At 36.2% G+C, this 20,976-nt stretch overlaps 1 long non-coding RNA gene across 1 annotated transcript in view; it reads right to left on the minus strand.

Moving 5' to 3' along the window:
• The window catches only part of LOC136031480 (uncharacterized), a 42,724-nt gene that overhangs the window by 11,509 nt on the left and 10,239 nt on the right, over positions 1 to 20,976 (minus strand). Inside the window, exon 2 of the long non-coding RNA XR_010618516.1 lies at positions 10,870 to 10,920. This is a non-coding gene — a long non-coding RNA (uncharacterized LOC136031480). The remainder of the gene's footprint in view (positions 1 to 10,869; positions 10,921 to 20,976) is intronic.

A 20,976-nucleotide genomic window follows, 5' to 3' on the forward strand; every position in this document is an offset into this window, starting at 1 on the left:
TGGAGCCCTTTAGTTTTCTTAGAGAAACTTCTTTTGTGGAAATTGTTCTTAAAATTAATTTCTGTTTGTTCTTATTGACATTGTCTTTTTCATGACAAAAAATACTTTATAGATAGTGACAGAGGAGATAGAGGATATAGAGGATAGTACTCATGGTGAAGAAGCAGATGCTATGTCTTCCAGTCTTAAAGAAGATGAATTACCACTGGTTAAAATACCCTCAGTTGTCGAGCTAAGCGATAGCCATTGAATAGTTGAATACTCGTCAACGCTACCAGAAAGCGTAAATGATATATAGTAAAGATAGACTTTCAGTAGTCTGGCTCTATCCCTCATCAGATCACACCTGAGCGTCCACAAAACCATCAATTCACTGCACCGAGAGCTTCACCACTTATCACATAAAATGCATGGAAATTTTCCGGTGGATACTACAGTGCTTCATCAGAATCGAGTCGCAAATCCAAGCGATTTTTCCTTTTGTTTTCATACAGCCTATCACAAGAGTTTGCAGCGTCTACAATGAACCACTGCAAAGGCAACACAAAAACACGTGTATTTTCGCAAATTTTAATAAGACAATAAATAACAGATCGTAATGATCTGATATTTTAAAAAAAAAGCTAAAACTAATAACTAGCTTAATTAACTAAAAAAAAACTAAATAACAATTTGGATTATTTCTATAATTTAAGTACCATGTAAAAGCTATAAGTAAAATATTTTCGCGGAATTTAGGGATTATCCGTATATTAAAACACTTTTTTCCTTCATATGCTTACGGTTATTAGATATTTCTCTGATAAATCCGAATCTTTTGTATTGTTCGTCTGTATGGCTTGGTACTTTCCCCTCGACATTTAGCCCAATCCAGATGCTGCAGAATAGTATCATTAGATCATTTTGTGGAATAGAGAACCGGACTTTGGTCAGGTCAATTTTGCGTAATTTTTATACACTGGTTTTTGCGAACAAGTATTATCATGGGTTTCTTCCAGACTATTTTACCGAAATATTTCGGGAAAGGTCCAACGTCCATTATCACGGAACTCAGACAAGTGGAGATATTGAGGTTCCTGGCCTAGTTTCAGGTAGGGCTACTTTTTCAGTTATTTACAGAGGGGCTAAGCTGTGGAATAAACTTGTCCCAAGTACCAAGGAATTACCCATTAGTCATTTCAAATCTGAGCTGCGTGTGGGGTCGCTTGGTAAGTATACATTCGAAACAGACTGAGACTGATGGAATTAAATTTGATAATAATTGTTTATAGTTTTTTTTGCTTCCGGATCATTATATTATGTTGTTTTATTATGTATGAATTATTGATGTAGCCTAAGTTTTCTTTTTGGTACACGGTTTCACCCTCTGCTTATTGTAAAGTAACTTATTTTTGCTTTTTTTTTCTCTCTCTTCTATTTTTTGTTCTTTTTTGTTAATAACACTCCCTAGCAAGCGACGCTTTTGGTGTGCTACCAATTGATTTTGTCTGTGTAAATTTTTTGATAATAAATGTGCGATTACTACTAAAACTAGCAGCAAAGCCTGTCAGCGACAGCAATAAATTTTGAAAAAACGTAGCTTTACTTTTTTATCAGGACCAGAGAATTTGTTTTGCCCCCTTCCTCCCAATTCAAAATTCAATGGGGTTTATCAGGGATGTATGCAGGGACAGGAGAACTGGGGCCTAACAGTCCCCCTTCCTTTCAAGAATTCTAAATTTACTATGTCAAAACGAATTCGGGCATCTGTGTTCTCAAGGTCAGGATTCTAATTAGGTTGAATAGAGGTGAATTGAGGTCAGTTACAATTTCTGAACTTAGATTTATGTCACTTGTACTGGCTAAAGTTAATGAACTTAATCTTCTGCTTCCTTCATTAGTATTCACTGAATTTAAGGATAATGCACTTTTGTGATGATGAGAGTCTAAAGTGTTATTTACCTCGTTTGGGATGGAATTATTTGTAGGTTGACTTCTTGAATCACTTTTATAGATTGACAAAAAATCTGTAATAAGCATTAAAACATCTGTTAACTTTTCTTTTAAAGTCAATATTTTTGTAAAATCTGGTTGTAAGGAGGGGGCTGTCGTTACGCTGTCTGTTTGAAAAGATTTATCCATGCTGCATTCAGTGGCTTGGCACGATATGTGCGTTGAGTCTTTCGGGAAGAACTTCAAGATCTTGACGCTGGTGCGGGGCAAGGGAAACTGTAGGACAGACTAAACTAGGCAGCCTCATGAGGCACAAAATTCCTACTCTACGCAGCAGAAACATGGCACCTGAATCAAGAATGTCACAGTCCTTGCTTTTGAAATAAAAGCCCGGCTGTGTCTTTGCAGAATACTGAATATCCACTGGTCACAGAGGATGACAAACTATCTGTGAAAAGACACGACAACCTTTAGTAACCGACATTAACAGAGTCAGAAGGTGTAGATATTTGGGACACGTCCTCTTGACACGTTTTCTTGACTCAAACACTGCTATGTCATTTGCAATGTCATTATCATTGACCTGGACTTTGGGGTTTAATCTGATGCCTCCTGTCACTGTGTTCCGCAAGATGAAATTAATTATTATCACAAAAAATAATGGTGATAGAACACACCCCTGTTTTACTCCTGACAAAATGCGACAAAACGAGTTTTCGTCTCTTGTGTTTTTACGCAACCTAAGCTGCCCTCATACATGGTCATAGTAATCGTCACATTTTCTCAGGGATTCCATAATGGATGAGAATCTTCCAGAGATTTTCATGATCTACGGAATACAATGCCTTATTGAAGTCCGCAAAGATCTTTTAGATCTTCAAACACCACTCTCTGCTTTCTTCAGCTAGAAGTCCAATCGAGAATTTAAGGTCTGTACATAAGCGATTTGGCCAGAAACTATACTGTTCGCTTCGGAGGTGTCAATCAATTTGTGTTCGGATTCTCTGTAAGCTAATGGATAAGAGAATCTTAGTGGGTATTAACAGTAAACTTATAACGCCAGTTGCCTGGCTCGGTAGCGTCTCCTTTTTTGAATATCCTAATGAGTGAGTTGCCAGTCTGATGGTACTTTGGCTGTTGTCCGAGTGAAGAGTAAAGACCAAACGCGTGTATGTTGATGCCATTATCAACATGCCTCTGCATGATGTTTGATCCAGTCCTAGTAATTTTCCATTTTTCAGTTTAATGAGTGAGTGGCCAGTCTGATGGTACTTTGGCTGTTGTCCAAATCTGAGTGAAGAGTAAAGACCAAACGCGTGTATGTTGATGCCTTTATCAACATGCCTCTGCATGATATGCGACCCAGTTCTAGTGATTTTCCATTTTTCAGTTTCTTTGCTGCTTCTCGTGTCTCACTGGTAGAAGGCAGGTCCGTGCTGATATTCAGGGGACCATATTCGCACTGGACTTTGCTAGTAACCTCCGTTGACGGATTCTTGCGTTTTTCGTGTATTTCCCCCCCCCCCCTTGCTAAAATAAAATAATATGTGTTTTTCTGGTTCTTTGTCATTGCCATTGTTGGATGTCACGTTTACTAAACAAAAAAATGTGATGTAGTTGGCTTGGATTTATGTCAGTGTAAAGTAACTCGTTGATTTTTTCGGTCAAATAGAAGTTTTTCTAACAAATTTCCATGACTTTTATTTTGATATGATTTATTTTATTTTTTTAAGACTGCTAACCAAGACTTGGAAGTGCAGCTAAAGAAACTGCAAAACACTCTTGATGACCATAAGAAAGCATTGGCTGATTTCCAAGGGGAAATAATGAGGTTAACCTATAGCCAAGCTTTGCAAGGTAACTTCTTTTATGTTTGATCTTTTTCCTTTTTCTTACCATATTTTCTATTATTTCTCAACATCTCAACCCACCAATATTTTTTTTTTATTCACCTACTTTTATTATTTCAGAAGGGGAAATAATTAGGTTAAAATATAGCCAAGCATTGCAAGATACCTTTTATTTTATGTTTGATCTTTTTCTCTTTTTTACTATATTTCCAATTATTTTTTAACCTTTCAACCTCCCAACCAATATTTTCTTTATTTCTATGCCTTTATTATTTCTGAAGCGAAAAAAAAAATTAGGTTAAAATATAGCCAAGTATTGCAAGGTACTTTTTATTTTATGTTGGATCTTTTTCTTCTTTTTTTTACAATATTTGCCATTTTTTCCCAAGTTCTCGACCTCCCAACCATTATTTCTATACTTTCGTTATCCACAAGTGAAAACAATGAAATTCAGATATAGCCAAGCATTCCAAGGTACCTTTTATTTTATGCTCGTTTTTTTCTTTTTTTTTGCCATATTTCCCATTGTTTTCCAACCCCCAGTCTCCCAACCATCATTTCCATACTCATTTTCCAATGGGAAATAATAATGTTAACATTTAGCCAAGCATTTCAAGGTACCTTTTATTTTATGTTTGACCTTTTCTTTCTTTTTACCTTATTTATCATTATTTCTCGACCTTCTCTCCATTGTTTTCCTTATATTCATGCTTTTATTATTTCTGAAGTGGAAAAAAGCTAGTCGTCTGCAGTTAGTGTGGGAGCATGTCATAAAGAAAGATTTAAGGGAAATGAAAATTTCCTGTGAGGGTTTAAAAAGGAGGCATTGAATAGATTGGGATGGAGGAGGAGCGTGCATAAATGTATTGGCTTTAGGCGTCTTGATGCGGTGGTGAATTGTTAGTAGTAGTAGTAGTAGTAGTAGTAGTAGTAGTAGTAGTAGAGTAGTATATATATATATATATATATATATATATATATATATATATATATATATATATATATATATATATATATATATATATATATATATATATATATATATATATATATATATATATATATATATATAGCCAATTGTAGAAAAAAGCCAAGGCAGGTTAAAAAAATTGGAAAAAAAATAAAAAAAATTGGAGGGCACCTAGGCCCCCTCCCACGCTCATTTTTTCCCCAAAGTTACCAGATCAAAATTCTGAGATAGCCATTTTATTCACCAGAGTCGAAAAACCTAATAACTATGTCTTTAGGGACGACTTACTCCCCCACAGTCCCCGTGGGAGGGGGTTGCAAGTTACAAACTTTGACCTGTGTTTACATATAGTAATGGTTATTGGGAAATGTACAGACGTTTTCACAGACGTTTTCAGGGGGATTTTTTTGGTTTAGGGGGGAGGGGGTTACGTGGGAAGATATTTCCATGGAGAGACTTCTCATGGGGGAAGAGAATTTCAATGAAGGGAGCGCAGGATTTTCTAGCTTTATTTGGAAAAACAATGAAAAAATAAATATAAAAACAATTTTCTACTCAAAATTCTCAACTATTTTTCAAACAGTTGAAATTAATAATTATACTTTAGCGTTAAGATTAGGGTATAACGAGGAGGTAAACCTCTCATATGCGTAATAATACAATTATAAAATAATACAATTGTAAAAATACAGTAAGGAGCGACCCGGCTCAATAGTAAACGAAACTCTAAATAACGGAATTTTGATGCTAAAATATACATCAAAAGAATCAGATTTTCATGCTGATTTTAAATATATAAGTTTAATCAAATTTAGTCTTCGTCATCAAAAGTTACGAGCCTGAAAAAATTTGCCTTATTTTAGAAAATAGGGGGAAACAGCCCCTAAAAGTCACAGAATCTTGACAAAAATCACACCATCGCATTCGGCGTATCAGAGAACCCTAAAGCAAAATTTTCAAGCTCCTATCTACAAAAATGTGGAATTTCGTATTTTTTGCCTGAAGACAAATCACGGGTGCGTGTTTATTTGTTTTTTGTTTTTTTTTCTTTTCCCCAGGGGTCATCGTATCGACCAAGTGGTCCTAGAGTTTCGCAAGAGGGCTCATTCTAACGGAAATGAAAAGTTCTAGTGCCCTTTTTAAGTGACCAAAAAATTGGAGGGCACCTAGGCCCCCTCCCACGCTCATTTTTTCTCCATAGTCAACAGATCAAAATTTTGAGATAGCCATTTTGTTCCGCATAGTCAAAAACTATAATAACTATGTCTTTGGGAATGACTTACTCCCCCACAGTCCCTGGGGGAGGGGCTGCAAGTTACAAACTTCGACCAGTGTTTACATATAATAATGGATATCGGGAAGTGTACAGTCGTTTTCAGGGGATAGTTTTTGGTTTTGGGGTTGAGGGGAGGGAGCTATGTGGGAGGATCTTTCCTTGGAGAAATATGTCATGGGGGAACAGAAATTCAATGAAAAGGGCGCAGGATTTTCTAAAATTACTATAAAAAAAAAAACAATGAAAAAATAAACATGGAAAAGTTTTTTTCAATTGAAAGTAAAGAGTAGCATTGAAACTTAAAACGAACAGAGATTATTACGCATATGAGGGGTTCTAAAAATACTTTAGCAGAAAGAGCGAAGTATTTAGGAGGAGATAAATACCTCGCTCTTTATGCTATAGCATTTTTAGTAATTTCAACTATTTATTCTACGGCCTTTCTGATTCAGGGGTCATTTTTAAAGAATTGTGACAAAACTTACGATTTAGTGTATAGAACGAGGTATTAACGAGGGTACAAACCCCCTCATATACATAATAAAAATCAAAGAATATAAAAGTTTGTTACGTAAGTTAATTCTTAAGTTACGTATATTTTTTTACTAATAAAAAAATTCGTTAAAAATTAAAATTTATAGTTGCCTTTTTATGTAACCGAAAAATTGCATGGCAACTAGGCCTCCTTCCCCATCCCTCATTTCTCAAAATCGTCTGATCAAAACTAAGAGAAAGCCATTTAGCCAAAAAAGGAATTAATATGCGAATTTCATTTTAATAATTTATGTGTGGAGAGCCAAAATCAAACATGCATTAATTCAAAAATGTTCAGAAATTACATAAAAAAAACTAGTTTTTTTAACTGAAAGTAAGGAGCGACATTAAAACTTAAAACGAACAGAAATTACTCCGTATATGAAATGGGTTGTCCCCTCCGCAACCCCTCGCTCTTTACGCTAAAGTTTGACTCTTTGCCACAATTCTGCTTTTTAAACAATTAAACTAGGAAAACCTTAAAATCAACTCTAAAAAATATCGCTTGAGCGATTCAGCCCCTTTGGGCATTTCCTGTGGTGTCATCTGCTTTGACTGACTTGCTCGTTGAAAAACCGGTGTGAAACTTTTCTGTCTTGTAAGTCATATTTCGCAGTCGGCCGTAAATTGTTAACAGCTCTCGATGATGGCTAGTCCTCAGTCTGGAATAGCTCGCTTCTAGGCACTTTGTCTTTATAATAATCAGTCGACATTAAAGCTCGGAAAATGATTTTAAGGTAATCAATCAAGGTAACTTTAACCCTTCATAAATTTTACAGTTTTATTCGCTTGTCGGCAAAAAATCAGTGAATATAGGAAAGAAGATGTAAATTTCAAATCTGTGCCAAAACTAAAAAAAAAATGTCCGATTATATCTGAACTCACTATTCTACTTAGCATTGAGAATATTTTTAATTAAGTGCGTGTTTTTGTCTCGAGCCGAGATTCTTTACATTATCTCAGCCTATTCCAGTGGTGTCAGTTCATAGACATTCAGGTAGATGTGTTTTAAGAAATCCACGGGAAGGGGGGAATATGTTTGTTGTTTTTATGGTACTTGGTATTAACCAAGTGACATATATAGCAATCACAAATTCTGTCGGTCTATTTATCTGTCTGTCGGTCCCGGTTTTGCTACTTTAGGCACTTCCAGGTAAGCTAGGACGATGAAATTTGGCAGGCGTATCAGGAACCGGACCAGATTAAATTAGAATCAGCCATTTTCCCGATTTGACCATCTGGGGGGGGGGAGTGGGGGGCCGGTTAATTTGAAAAAAAAAAGAAAAATGAAGTATACGTAATTACGAACGGTTGACGAGATCTGAATGAAATTTGATGTTTGGAAGGATATCGTGTCTCAGAGCTCTTATTTTAAATCCTGACCGGATCTGGTGACATTGGGGGGGAGTTGGGAGGGGGAAACCTAAAATCTTGGAAAACACTTAGAGTGGAGGGATCGGGATGAAACTTCGTGGGAAAAATAAGCACAAGTCTTAGATACGTGATTGAAATAATTGAAACGGATTCGCTCTATTGGGAGGGGGGAAGGTTTAATTCTGAAAAATTAGAAAAGTGACGTATTTTTAACTAAAGAAGGAGTGATCAGATCTTCATGAAACTTCATATTTAGAAGGACCTCGTAACTCAGATCTCTTATTTTAAATCTCAACCAGATCCAGCGTCATTGGGGGGGGGGGGTCTTAGAAAATACTTAAAGCGGAGAGATCAGGATGAAATTGGATAGGAAGAATAAAAGCAAGTCTAACATACGTGACTGACATAACCGGATCTGCTCTCTTTGGTAGATTGGGGGGGGGTAATTCGGAAAAATGAGGTATTTGTAACTTACGAACCGCTGTCCAGATTTTAATGAAATTTGATATTTAGAAGGATCTTGTGCTTTAAAGCTCTTATTTTAGATTCTGACCAGATCCTGTGACATTGGAGGAAGTTCGAGGGGGAAACCGGAATTCTTGGAAAGCGTGAAAATTGGGGTATTTTTATCTAACGAATAGGTGATCGGATCTTAATGAAACTTGATACATAGAAGGATCTTATGTCTCAGATGCTCAATTTTCGACTCGAATTGGATCAGGGGGCATAGGGGGTTGGAGGAGGGAAACAAAAATCTTGGAAAACGCTTAGAGTGGAGAGATCGGGATGGAACTTGATGGGAAGAATAAGCACAAGTTCTAGATACGTGATTGGCATAATTGGAACGGGCCCGTTCTCTTTGGAGGAGCTGGGGGATGTTAATTTGGAAAAAATAGAAAAATTGAGGTGTTTTTAACTTAAGAACGGGTGACCGGATCTTGATGAAATTTGATATTTAGAAGGAATCCATGTCTCAGAGCTCTCATTTCAAATTCCGACCAGATCTGTTGACATTGGGGGGGGAGTTGGAGGGGTAAATCGGAAATCTTGGAAAACGCTTAGAGTGAAGGAATCGGGATAAAGCTTGGTGGCTAGAATAAGCAAATGTCCTAGAAACGTGATTGACGTAACCGTACTGGATTCGCTCTCTTTGGGGGAGTTGGGGGGTGGGTTCAGTAATTTGGCGAGTTTGGTGCTTCTGGACGTGCTAGGACGATGGAAATTGGTAGGCGTGTCAGGGAGCTCCACAAATTGACTTGATAAAGTCATTTTCCCAGATTTGACCACCTGGAGGGCTAAAGGGAGAGGAAAAATTAGAAAAATGAGGTATTTATAATTTACGAGTGGGTGATCGGATCTTAATGAGTTTTGATATTTAGATGAATATCGTGACTCAGAGCTCTTATTTTAAATCCCAACCGGCATTAAGCCTCTGATTTTCCTTTTAAATCAATCTATTGATTCTTAGAATTTTTTTAGAGCTCATGCCATATGAGCTCTTGGCTCTTAGCTCTTCTTGCCTCGTCACAAGTGCCATATGACCTCTTAGCTCTTGTTCTTTTTTTTCAATGAAAAGATGAAAAGGGTTTTTAGTAAATATTTAGAAGATGCATTTCTTATAATTTCATTTCAAAAGACCAAAAATAAATAAATCCATATTTTGAAAAATATTTTTTTTGTTATGTTCACATAAAAATCGAAAAAAAATCTTTACCCCTCCCCCTAAATTTTCGTGAATTGGCGCCATTGCAGACAGCAATAGGTACACAAACATTATCCTAGTAAAAGAAGACGAATGTGAAATAAATTGTTTCTTTTCCATAAAATTCTTCTCGTTGTGTAAATTCAAACAAATATAGACATCATATTGAGATCATTTGTTAAACTATAGGTTTTGAAACTTGAAACTCTGGCCAGAGACCCAAAAAAATTCTGATCTTTACGATTTTCCCAATACTTTTCTGGAATTACTTTTCTAGAATCCCAACACTTTTCTGGAATTTTCTGGAGCATAAAATTGGCTAAGTTTGTAAAATCTCAGCTCTGAAACAATCATGTATTGTTATACGTACCAATAGTCTATCCAACCAAGCAAATTTTTCTTGTTAATTTTTTTCTCACTTGATTCGTTTCTTGAAAATGAGAAGTAGACAAATCTTTTTTGAGGGTCGACGTTCTAACGTTTAAGAACGTAGATATATATATTGAAGATAGACTATCTTTGAAATATTATAGCATGACTAAAACGTTAAGAGTATATATAGTTATGTGAAACTACTAACAATTCACTGGTGCACCAAGCACCCTGAGAGAACACAGTTACTCATACTCCTACTTCCGTGTCAGGGAAGAACAAATGAAGCTAGTTTTAAGAAGACAGCAGGATTTAGGAACCTTGAAAGAATTTAATTTTTGTAAGAAACAGCTCTTATTGAGATACGCCATCTTAAAGTTCTAGAAACCGATAACTAATGTATTTAATCAATTGCAAAAAAAAAGATCAAACTGTTGCTCCACCAACACTATTGGATAATCCGACTAAAGTAGCTAGTAGTAGTAGCAGTAAGTAAGTACGATGAGATTAGACCCTTAAGGTTCAAACCGGCGGTGCTGATCTCCGTTTTGTGGCCCTTCAGCCAAGAAGTGCAATGGGGGGTTAGGGGCCAACCATCCTGTGCTTTCGCACACCTTTCCTGTTTACCTTCCCCAGATTTCTCCAGGTACCCATTAAGAGCTGGGTCAACTCTGCCTGAGCTCACAGAGTCACGCCACTGACCCCCGTCCCAAACAAAATAGCCGGTGACGTCTGGGATCAAACCAGTTCCCCATAGACAAAGAATTCTCAAATTGTAGCAACTTTTGACTATTATATTTGTATTGCAGCAGCTAAAATTGTTACGATACCGAAGAAACAAAACCTAGTCTCAACTTACCTTTTCAAAGTCTCAAGGACTGCATTTTCTTCAGTTATTGAGAATGCTGGCCTAAAAAAAATTATTACTGGATAAGTTGAAACTTGAAGAAGTAAATATTTAGACTAATTCCCAATTTGAAAAAAAAAACCAAGAATAAGATTTTTAGCCAATTTTTTTTAGCCTTTATCAAGAACGATTTTTAATAACTGGTTGCATCTTGTTCAAAAATTCCCCAGGCTGATTTCCTTCTATGAATGGAGTATTCCCCTGAAAATGGATTAAATAAGCAAAACCTTATGGAGGGACTTTAGGAGCAAAAGAATTCATGTTCAGAAAAATAAATTGTGAGATACACTTTTTGGTTTTAGAAAAAAGGTCAAATAACCTCGACTTTTCCTTGTAAGACTACTTAAACAAAAACAAATTGAAATTTTTCGTCAATTATCATTTAATGTATTATATTGCCATTTATTACTCATGAGCTATAATACAAACAAGCTGATATTTTTTTCAAATACAAGGCAGCTGTATCTTCCTGTCCAAAAATATGATCAATACCCCAATGTTAATATTTTATTTAACATCTCAACAACGTCTGAAATTTGGAAACTATTTTGAACATCAGGTTTTCCTCTCATGTAATTTATTTCACACCACCAAAAACATGGAATGTACCACTTTCACATACTGAAATAGAAGTTAAATTCAAATTTTTTAGCAAAACATATATACACCATGGTGAAGAAAACTCAAATAGATCCTTCTGGGGTGTTCATCCCCCCCCCCAAGATTTTAAATTTTTGTTGTGATCTGTGCTATGTTCTAAAGTTTATCATATAAGATTCAAAACCTTTCTTATTTAAGAAAAAATTGGAAATATGCTAAAACTCTTTTTTCATCACAAGTCTAAAATGTACATGCGCTATAATGATATTCCGGTAAAAGTATTCAAAAAGACAATAAAATAAAGTTACTATTTATGATAACACAGTTCAACTTATCACAATAAAATACTTGTTGCCAATCATTCCCAGTAACAGGAAAATCCATCCTGCTATGAATGCTACTACTACAGCTTCTACTAACAACTCAAGGCAGAGCAAAGTCACCAGAGGCCAACAAAGCTACGCACACTCCTCCTCCATCCAAATCTATTCCCTCTTTACACCATCCCATGAGGTTCCCATTTCCTTTAAATCTTTCTTTATTACATCCTCCCAAGCCAACCACGGACAACCTGCTTTCCATTTAGCCCTAGACGGTTGGCCGAAAAGGATAGTCTTTGGCAATCTGTAATCCTTCATCTCCAGAACATACCTTAGCCATCTCAAACTTTATCTCATTAGCGGCCCTTTATCTCCTTAGAAAGCGAGATTGAACTACACTTTTCGTACAGCCTACAGTTTGAAATACGGTCAGTCAGCCGGGTACCCAGAACAATCAGTAGGCTATTTCTCTGGAAAACACCTCGTAAATATTCATATGCTTTCCGGAGCGCCCATGCTTCAGAGCCATATTTGACCGCTGTCATCAATGTAGCTTCCCATATCCTAATATTGGTTTGCAGACTTATCTTCCTATTTTTCAATTTTCTTTTTAAGTATGAAAAAAAACCTGAGCCTTGGCGGTTCTACCTTCAACATCTTCACTGCTCACAACGTCTTTACTAATAATACTACCAAGGTAAGTGAAGCTGTCCACTTAATCACTCTTTTTGTTATCCTACGTCACCTATCCATCTTCACTTATTCCTAGCCTTAGTGACTTAGTATTCTTAACATTAATTTTTAAACCTGCTCTACCACGATCAACTGACAAAACATCTAAAAGTTCATTCATTTGCCCAAAATTTCATTTAGGATCCATAAATCATTGGCATAATCTACGTCCAGGAGAGTTTTTCCTACCCATTTGTTTCTGTGGTCTCCCAATGCCTTTCCTGTGCTCCTTATGACAAAATCTAACAAAATGATCCATATAAGTGGGATACAAAAAAAACCTGCTTAACTCCTGATCAAGGAGGCACACTCGTGCCTCTATAAAGAGGCGAACCACGACAATGTTAAGCGATCTTCGGTTCCATTGGTCGCAGAGTGATGGGGAGGGATGCATTTCGTAGCCCGAGCTCCAACTAAGAAACCTGCCAAATTTCATCCCCCTCCGACTTTTCCTTCATGGGGAAAATCTGGCCGAAAGTTTCGACCCACCAACCCCAGCCCCCCTTTAACGTCGTCCAATCGGGCTGAAATTCACAAGTTAAGGTCCCCTAGGGCCCAGGAGCTTATTCGCGAAATTTCAGCTCGATCCGATAACTCCTTCCCTGTTTTCCAGAAACCACGCATAGCCACTTAATTTTCATATTCTTTTTTTTCTCGACGCCTACAGGTCACAGCCGACATCGGATCTGGGTGTACGAAGACTCATTCGATGCGGAATTCTCCGAGTAAGTGCCCTTGAAAGTTTCGTAGGAAAATCTTAACCCCCCCAAAAGTTTCAACCCCCCCCCCCCAACCTCACCCCCCCCCCCTTTAACGTTGTCCGATCGGGCTGAAATTCACAAGTTAAGGTCCCCTACGGCCCAGGAGCTTATCCGCGAAATTTCAGCTCGATCCGATAACTCCTTCCCTGTTTTCCAGAAACCACGCATTAGCCACTTAATTAACCCATTTCTCCATAAGAGCCATGTTAATTTGAAATTTTTAAAAGTTATTTAAAAGTTATATTTACACACATGCAGGTGGTTAGCTCAGTCGGTAGAGCGTGAGACTTTTAATCCTCGGGTCAAGGGTTCAAGGCCTTTATCGGGCGGTTTTTTTTCACAAAATATGAAGAAAACTTTGTTTTCTTAAAGAGTTAAAGAGGCTGCGTCATTCTATCTAATTTTTCTTTCTATTTTATACAATGATTTAAAAGCGGGGGGGGGGGGGGGTTGGGTGGCGGCAGCCACCCAACTTCCTCTCCTAATTCCTGTACGAGGAGTACAGGAATTATTAAATTACATCCACCATGGATTGTAGAAAAACGTACAGAAATAATATGAAAAAACTTCGTTTTCTTAAAGAGTTAAAGAGGCTGCGTCCCAAAGTCGAACCTTAAAACGTACAGGAATTAGGAGAGGCAGTTGGGGGGCTGCCGCCCCCCCCCAAACCCCCCGCTTTTAAACACTCTTTTGTACAGATTTTTTGTTGTGAGGGGACTTCATTGTTACTAATTAATAGTTCCGGCGCAATGGTTCTCCTGTCCTTTTGTGTTTAACATTTTTCGAAGCTATTCCATTATTCATTCATTTCAATTTTTTGTTAATTAAAAGAGGGCCTTTCCGAAGCCAAGAGCGGGGGGTTAGGGGGCGGACGCCCCCTTCAACAAAAAACCTGTACAAAAGAGTCTTTAAAAGCGGGGGTTTGGGGGGCGGCAGCCCCCCAACTGCCTCTCCTAATTCCTGTACGTTTTAAGGTTCGACTTTGGGACGCAGCCTCTTTAACTCTTTAAGAAAACGAAGTTTTTTTCATATTATTTAATATAAGACCAGCTAGTGCTATCATATAACATACAAACAGCGGTGTTATCAAACAGTTCGTGGTAACGAACTGTAGTAAGGTGCGACCCGGTTCAATAGTAACTGAAACTCTAAAAAATGGAATTTTGATACCAATAGTTACATCAAAAGAATCGCATTTTAATGCTGATTTTAAATATATAAGTTTCATCAAGATCACCCATCAAAAGTTACAAGCCTGAGAAAATTTGCCTCATTTTAGAAAATAGGGGAAAACATCCCGTAAAAGTCATAGAATCTTAACGAATCCAATCATCAGATTCAGCGTATCAGAGAACCCTGTTGTAGAAGTATCAAGCTCCTATCTATAAAAATGTGGAATTTCACGTTTTTTGCCAGAAGACAGATCATGGATGCGTGTTTATTTGTTGTTGTTTTTTTCCCCAGGGGTGATCGTATCGACTGAGTGGTCCTAGAATGTCGCAAGAGGGCTCATTCTAACGGAAATTAAAAGTTCTTATGTCTTTTTTAAGTGACCAAAAATTGGAGGGCGCCTAGGCCCCCTCCCACGCTCATTTTTCCCAAAAGTAACCGGATCAAAATTCTGAGACAACCATTTTATTCACCATAGTCGAAAAATCTAATAACTATGTCTTTAGGGACGACTTACTCCCCCGCAGTCCCCGTGGGAGGGGCTGCAAGTTACAAACTTTGACCTGTGTTTACATATAGTAATGGTTACTGGGAAGTGTACAGACGTTTTCAGGGGGATTTTTTGGCTTGAGGGGGGATTGAGGAGGAGGGGGGTTTACGTAGGAGGATATTTCCATGGAGAAACTTTTCATGGGGGAAGATAATTTCAATGAAGGGGGCGCAGGATTTGCTAGCATTATTTGAAAAAACAATGAAAAAACAAAATGAAAAGTTTTTTCTACTGAAATTAAGGAGCAGCATTAAAAACGAACAAAAATTATTACGCATATGAGGGGTTTACCTCCTCGTTTATACCTCACTCTTTACACTAAATTATTTTTAGTAATTTCAACTATTTATTCTAAGGCCATTGTGATTCAAAGGTCAATCATAAATCTAAGCTTTAGTGTAAAGAGCGAGGTATCAACAAGGGTTGAACCCCCTCATATACGCAATAAAAAAATATAAATATAAAAGTTAGTTACGTAAGTTAATTCGTAAGTTATGTATATTTTTTACCAATGAAAACGTTTGTAAAAAATTAAAAGTTCTAGTTGCTTTTTTAAGTGATCAAAAACTTGGAGGGCAACTAGGCCTCCTCCCTTGCTCCTTTTTTCTCAAAATCTTCCGATTAGTTGCAATTAATTAACATGCAAATTTCGTTTTAATTATACCAGGTGAACTACCAGGTGATTTAACTACCAGGTGAAGCTTCTTCTAGGAGGCTTAGGAAGGTTGAAGACACCTTCTAGATTAATATCTTATTTTATTTCTCGTTTGTAGTATTTATTTGTTTATTGTTTTGTCTTCGTTTGTTTGATCTTTTCTTTTTTGTGAGTTATCTTGCTTATCTTCTTTTACCATTGTTTTGCTTATGATTCGTCTTGTTGGCCACTCTCCCCCCCCCCCCCCTATGGAGAACCCTTTTTTTTTTTTTTTTTTTTTTTTTTTTCATTATTATTCCACCTGTCCCCGTATTGCAAAAAAAAAAATTATTCATATAGGTTAACTATGCGTTTATAATGATTCGCAAACTGATTATTTACGTACTATATGTCTGATCAGTTGAATGGCATGAATCGGTTGCGAAAATTTGAATCTGACCCTTTTCGACTGAATGATATACTTCGCGATGGAATAGCAAATGATTATTTTGCAATTGATTTTGATTGCCAAAGATTGAGTAAATATATTCCAGTTACGTCGTCGTCATTGGAAAAAAGTGAGAATTTTCTTAGTGTATGCCATTGGAATTGTCATCTAACTACAAGTTATAATGATATCTTGCATTTGCTAGATCTGTCTAATAGCTATTTTGATGTTATTGGTTTTTGCGAGACTTTTTTGACTTCTGAGCATTTTCTGCCTTCATTTCAATTTCCAGGTTACCAATTATTTGTGAAAAACCGTGAGCTGATGGCAAGGGGAGGTCTAGCATTCCTTGTAAAAAATGGGATATTTTGCCGTCAAAGGGGGGATGTCGATGTTTGGATAGAGGGTAAGGTTGAATCGTTTACTCTTGAACTGGCTATTGATTCAAAAAAACTTATTGTAAGTGAGGTTTATAAACCACCAAGTGCTCGTTTGGAGGATTTCACGGAAGGATTTGAGATATTAATGAGAGCTGCGGTATCTAGCAAGTTAGATTTTATTTGTATGGGAGATTTTAATTTTGATTTGTATGATTTACATGCTATTAATCTTGATTTTTTAAATTTGATGGTTTCAAATGATTTATTTCCCCTTGTTGGGGTCCCGACACGTATAACTAGTCATTCAGCAACTATAATAGATAACATTTTTGTTAGTTCGAAGTACCTGAAATCTAGTGCTGCTGATGTTCTGGTATTCCCATGTTCGGATCATCTCCCAGTTGTAGCTTCTGTGCCACTAGTAATTGCCAAAGAGAAAAGGGCAGAAAAAAAGCAAATGCGGCAATTAAGGAAGCAGAATATGGAAAACCTTGCTGAGGAACTTAGTAAGGTTTCATGGAAACCAGTTTTTGATGAGACAGAAGATGCATCCCATGCATTTGATATTTTTATGAATATTCTCCAGCCGATATATGATAAAACATGTCCACTAAAAGTGTTGAGAAATACAAGGGAATCACCGAGAAAGCCGTAGGTTACATCAGAACTTATTCAGATAATTAAGAAGAGGAATCTACTGTTTCAGTCGTTCATAGATTGCCAAAGTGCTGATATGTTTGAAGAGTTCAAAAAAATAAGAAATCAAGTTAATACATTAAACAGATCTTGTGTCAAGAGTTATTCTGAATTGAAACTTGGGGAAACAAAGGGGGAATCAAGGGGAACATGGAAGGTTTTGAGAGAAGTGTTGGGTAGCGACAAAAAGAAAAATACGCCAACTTCACTAATTGTGGATGAAAAAGTCTACGAAGGCAAGCAGAGCATTGTGAATCACTTTGGTGCCTACTTCTCGACGATTGGTGAAGTGGTTCAAAAGCAAGACCAGCCACTGAGTCAAGGAACAAGTGAGGAAGCTTTCATTGATGATAGAGGCCTGGGACTAATAATGGAGGCTGAAGAAACGAATATGCAAGAGTTGAAAGAAATTGTAAATTGTATTAAGTCAGACTCTTCAGGTAGTGACGGTATAAGCCTTAAGACATTCAAGCTTATTATGGTTTATCTCTTACCATGCCTTGTTTACATGATTAATTTATCACTGAAATCGGGAGAATTCCCGCAAAAGCTTAAAGAGGCGCGAGTGATTCCTCTTCACAAAAGTGGCTCAAAGACTGATCTGACTAACTGGAGACCGATTTCTCTACTGTCGGTGTTCTCGAAAATGTATGAAAAAGTTATGCATAAAAAGCTTTATGCACATTTAACAAAACATGGTTTTTTAAGTGATAGTCAGTTCGGATTCAGGAAAGGACATTCTACTGTTCATGCTATGCAGCATTTTCTTGATTTTCTGAATACATCAATGGAAAATGGTGAAATGACTTTATCGGTTTTTATAGATTTTAAAAAAGCGTTTGACACGGTTGATTTTAAAATTTTAATTGATAGGCTAAGGTCACTTGGAGTCACAGGTAGTATTTTAAAGTGGTTTGAATCTTATTTGATAGGGAGGTCGATACGTGTATGTTTTGATGATGTTATATCTAATAAATTTTTTATAAGTTGTGGTGTTCCGCAAGGTTCTGTTTTGGGTCCCTTACTATATCTTGTATATGTAGATACTATGCGGTTTTATGTTCCGGGTGTTGTTAATACTTCTTTCGCTGATGACACGGTATTTTCAGCTGCTGCAAGAAATGCTGATGATCTTGTGGAGAAAATTAATCAAGCTTTAAGTCATCTTTTAATTTTTACAAAGATTAGCCGTTTATCAGTGAATGTTTTAAAAACTCATTTTATATTATTTAGTAGGAAAGGAAGTCCAGTTGATTTAAATGGAAAAATATTTCTTTGTAATAGGCCATTGAAACAAGTAGCTGTGGTGAGATACCTTGGTTTCCAGCTTGATCAAAATCTGAATTGGAAAGCACATGGTGATCAGGTGGCAGCTAGGGTATCTAGAGGGCTTGGATTGATTCGGCGTCTGAGAAATCAGTTACCTCATTCTGCCCTTTTAACTCTTTATCATTCTATTGTCATGCCTTATATTTCTTATGGTTGTGTGATATGGGCTGGTGGATTTTATACAAATTTTAAACGTGTTCAGGTTTTACAAAATAAAGTTATTAGACTACTAGGAAATTATGTCCATGGTGAAAATGATACAGTTAATTGCTATAGGAAACTTATGATCTTTAATGTTAGCCAACTTCATGATTATCAACTTGCTATATTTGTATTTCAGAGTATTTATGGTTTGTCCCCTGAAATTTTTCGTCAAATGTTTATAAGGAATTCTTCATACCACAGTTATGAGACTAGAAATATGGATGATTTGGTATATGAGTGTCGCAGCTCTCAGAGGGGAAGTTTTGGTCCCAAGTTTGCTGGACCAGTAGTGTGGAATTCTTTACCAATGAGTATAAGGTTATCTGAAAATGTTAGCCAGTTTAAGAGTAGACTGAAGAATCACCTTCTGAGTAGAAAATAAATATATAATTTAAATTGGATGGCTTATTGATTTGTTTTTTTTTAAGTGTTGTTGTTTTTTTTTTTTTTTTTTTTTTTTTTAAGTGTTGTTGTTTTTTTTTTTTTTTTTTTTTTTTTTATTCTTTGTTTTCCTGTTGTTTTCTTGTTCCCAATTTTTTTGTTTCATTTTGTTTTTTTTTTTTTTTTGTTTGTTTTTTTGTTTGTTTTTTTTTTTTTTTTTTTTTTTGTTAATGTTGTTGGTATTGGTGCTCATTAATGTTTATCAGCCACTACTAACAAGTCTCTGACTTTCTAAAGTGGCTGATGTGGTTTGTTTTGTATATTGATGATATGTATAATAAAAGTGTCTCTCTCTCTCCAAAAATTAAATAAAAAAAAAAACAAGTTTTTTTTTAAATGAAAGTAAGGAGTAACATTAAAACTTAAAATGAACAGAAATTACTCCGTATACGAAAGGGCTTTTCCTTCTCAACGCCCCGCTCTTTACGCTAAAGTTTTTTACTGTTTTAAAAATACAGTTAAGAGAAAGGGTCAAACTTTCGCGTAAAGAGCGGGGCGTTGAGGAGGAAAAGCCCCTTTCATATACGGAGTAATTTCTGTTCGTTTTAAGTTTTAATGTTGCTCCTTACTTTCATTTAAAAAAACTTGTTTTGTTTTTTTAATTCTCTTACATAGCACTAATCACTTTAATATATTTGTCTGGTATACCATACAAGGATAAGACCTTCGCTAAAGATCTTCTATCAACAAAATCGAACACTTGCTCAAAATCTGTAAAACTGAGGACCAAAGGCGTTTGATAACTCAGGCGCTTCTCAATTATTAGCCTTAGAAGGAAATTTTGGTCAACATATTCTCTATCTTTTCTAGAACCGCACTGATCTTCTCTCTTATAACTTTGTCTACAGCATCTCTCAGTCTAACAAGTATCATATTACTAAGTAATTTGCTACCTACTGAGACCAAAAGAATCATAGTGAAAACAAAAATGTAAAAAAACACAAAAAAACACAAAACGCACAAAAACATTTTTGTTTTAAATGGACCAATATTTAATGTGAATGATGCTCAAAAAAGTATATGATCAAAATCTTGTGGATCATCTTGAACAGAAGCAGAAACAGAAAATATAAAAAGCAAATTTTATGACCAATATCACTGACACCTCTAGATTGACGAAGATAGGAAAAAATGTGATATTTGGGCAAACTATGATATATTGTGATACAATAGAAAGAGTCTTTAATAGTGATTCACTGTTCTTTGTCAGTTCCAATGTTGCTCTTTACTTTCAGTTGAAAACACTAATTTTATTTCATTTCTCTGTTCATTTTTAATAGCTTTGGGATTAATTCTATTCCATTTGCCTGGAATGAAATTGATTTCATTCCAATGAATTCGTATGACAATTAATTTAATTTACATCCCACTGTAAACTACAGTACATAATTTTATGAAGTCTTAAATGAACCAACCCAGTTAAAGGAAGCTAAAAAGAAATAATTAGCCGTATAGACTACCTGCCTATTTTCTATGTATTACATGTATTTTTAGGAACAAGTGTACCACCACGGGGTATTATAGCATCAAAAACTGGTAAGCCCGACGAGTAGCTTTCCTGGTAACTAAATTAAATGTGTAGCTCAAAGTTTTCAATTGATGGACATCTTCTGTCAAAATTGTTGTTTGTTTCACAAAGTGCAGAAACTGCCACTTCGTTGTGGCTCAAACTCTTTTCCTACTTAAAAAAGAACCCTGCAGCAGAAGTTTGAAGCTCCTATCTACAAAAATATGGACCTTTGCATTTTTTGCCACAAGACTGATCACGGATGCTTGTTTATTTATTTTTATTTA

The sequence above is a fragment of the Artemia franciscana genome, chromosome 9 (genome assembly GCF_032884065.1).
Source record: "Artemia franciscana chromosome 9, ASM3288406v1, whole genome shotgun sequence".
Classification (NCBI taxonomy): Eukaryota; Metazoa; Arthropoda; class Branchiopoda; order Anostraca; family Artemiidae; genus Artemia; species Artemia franciscana.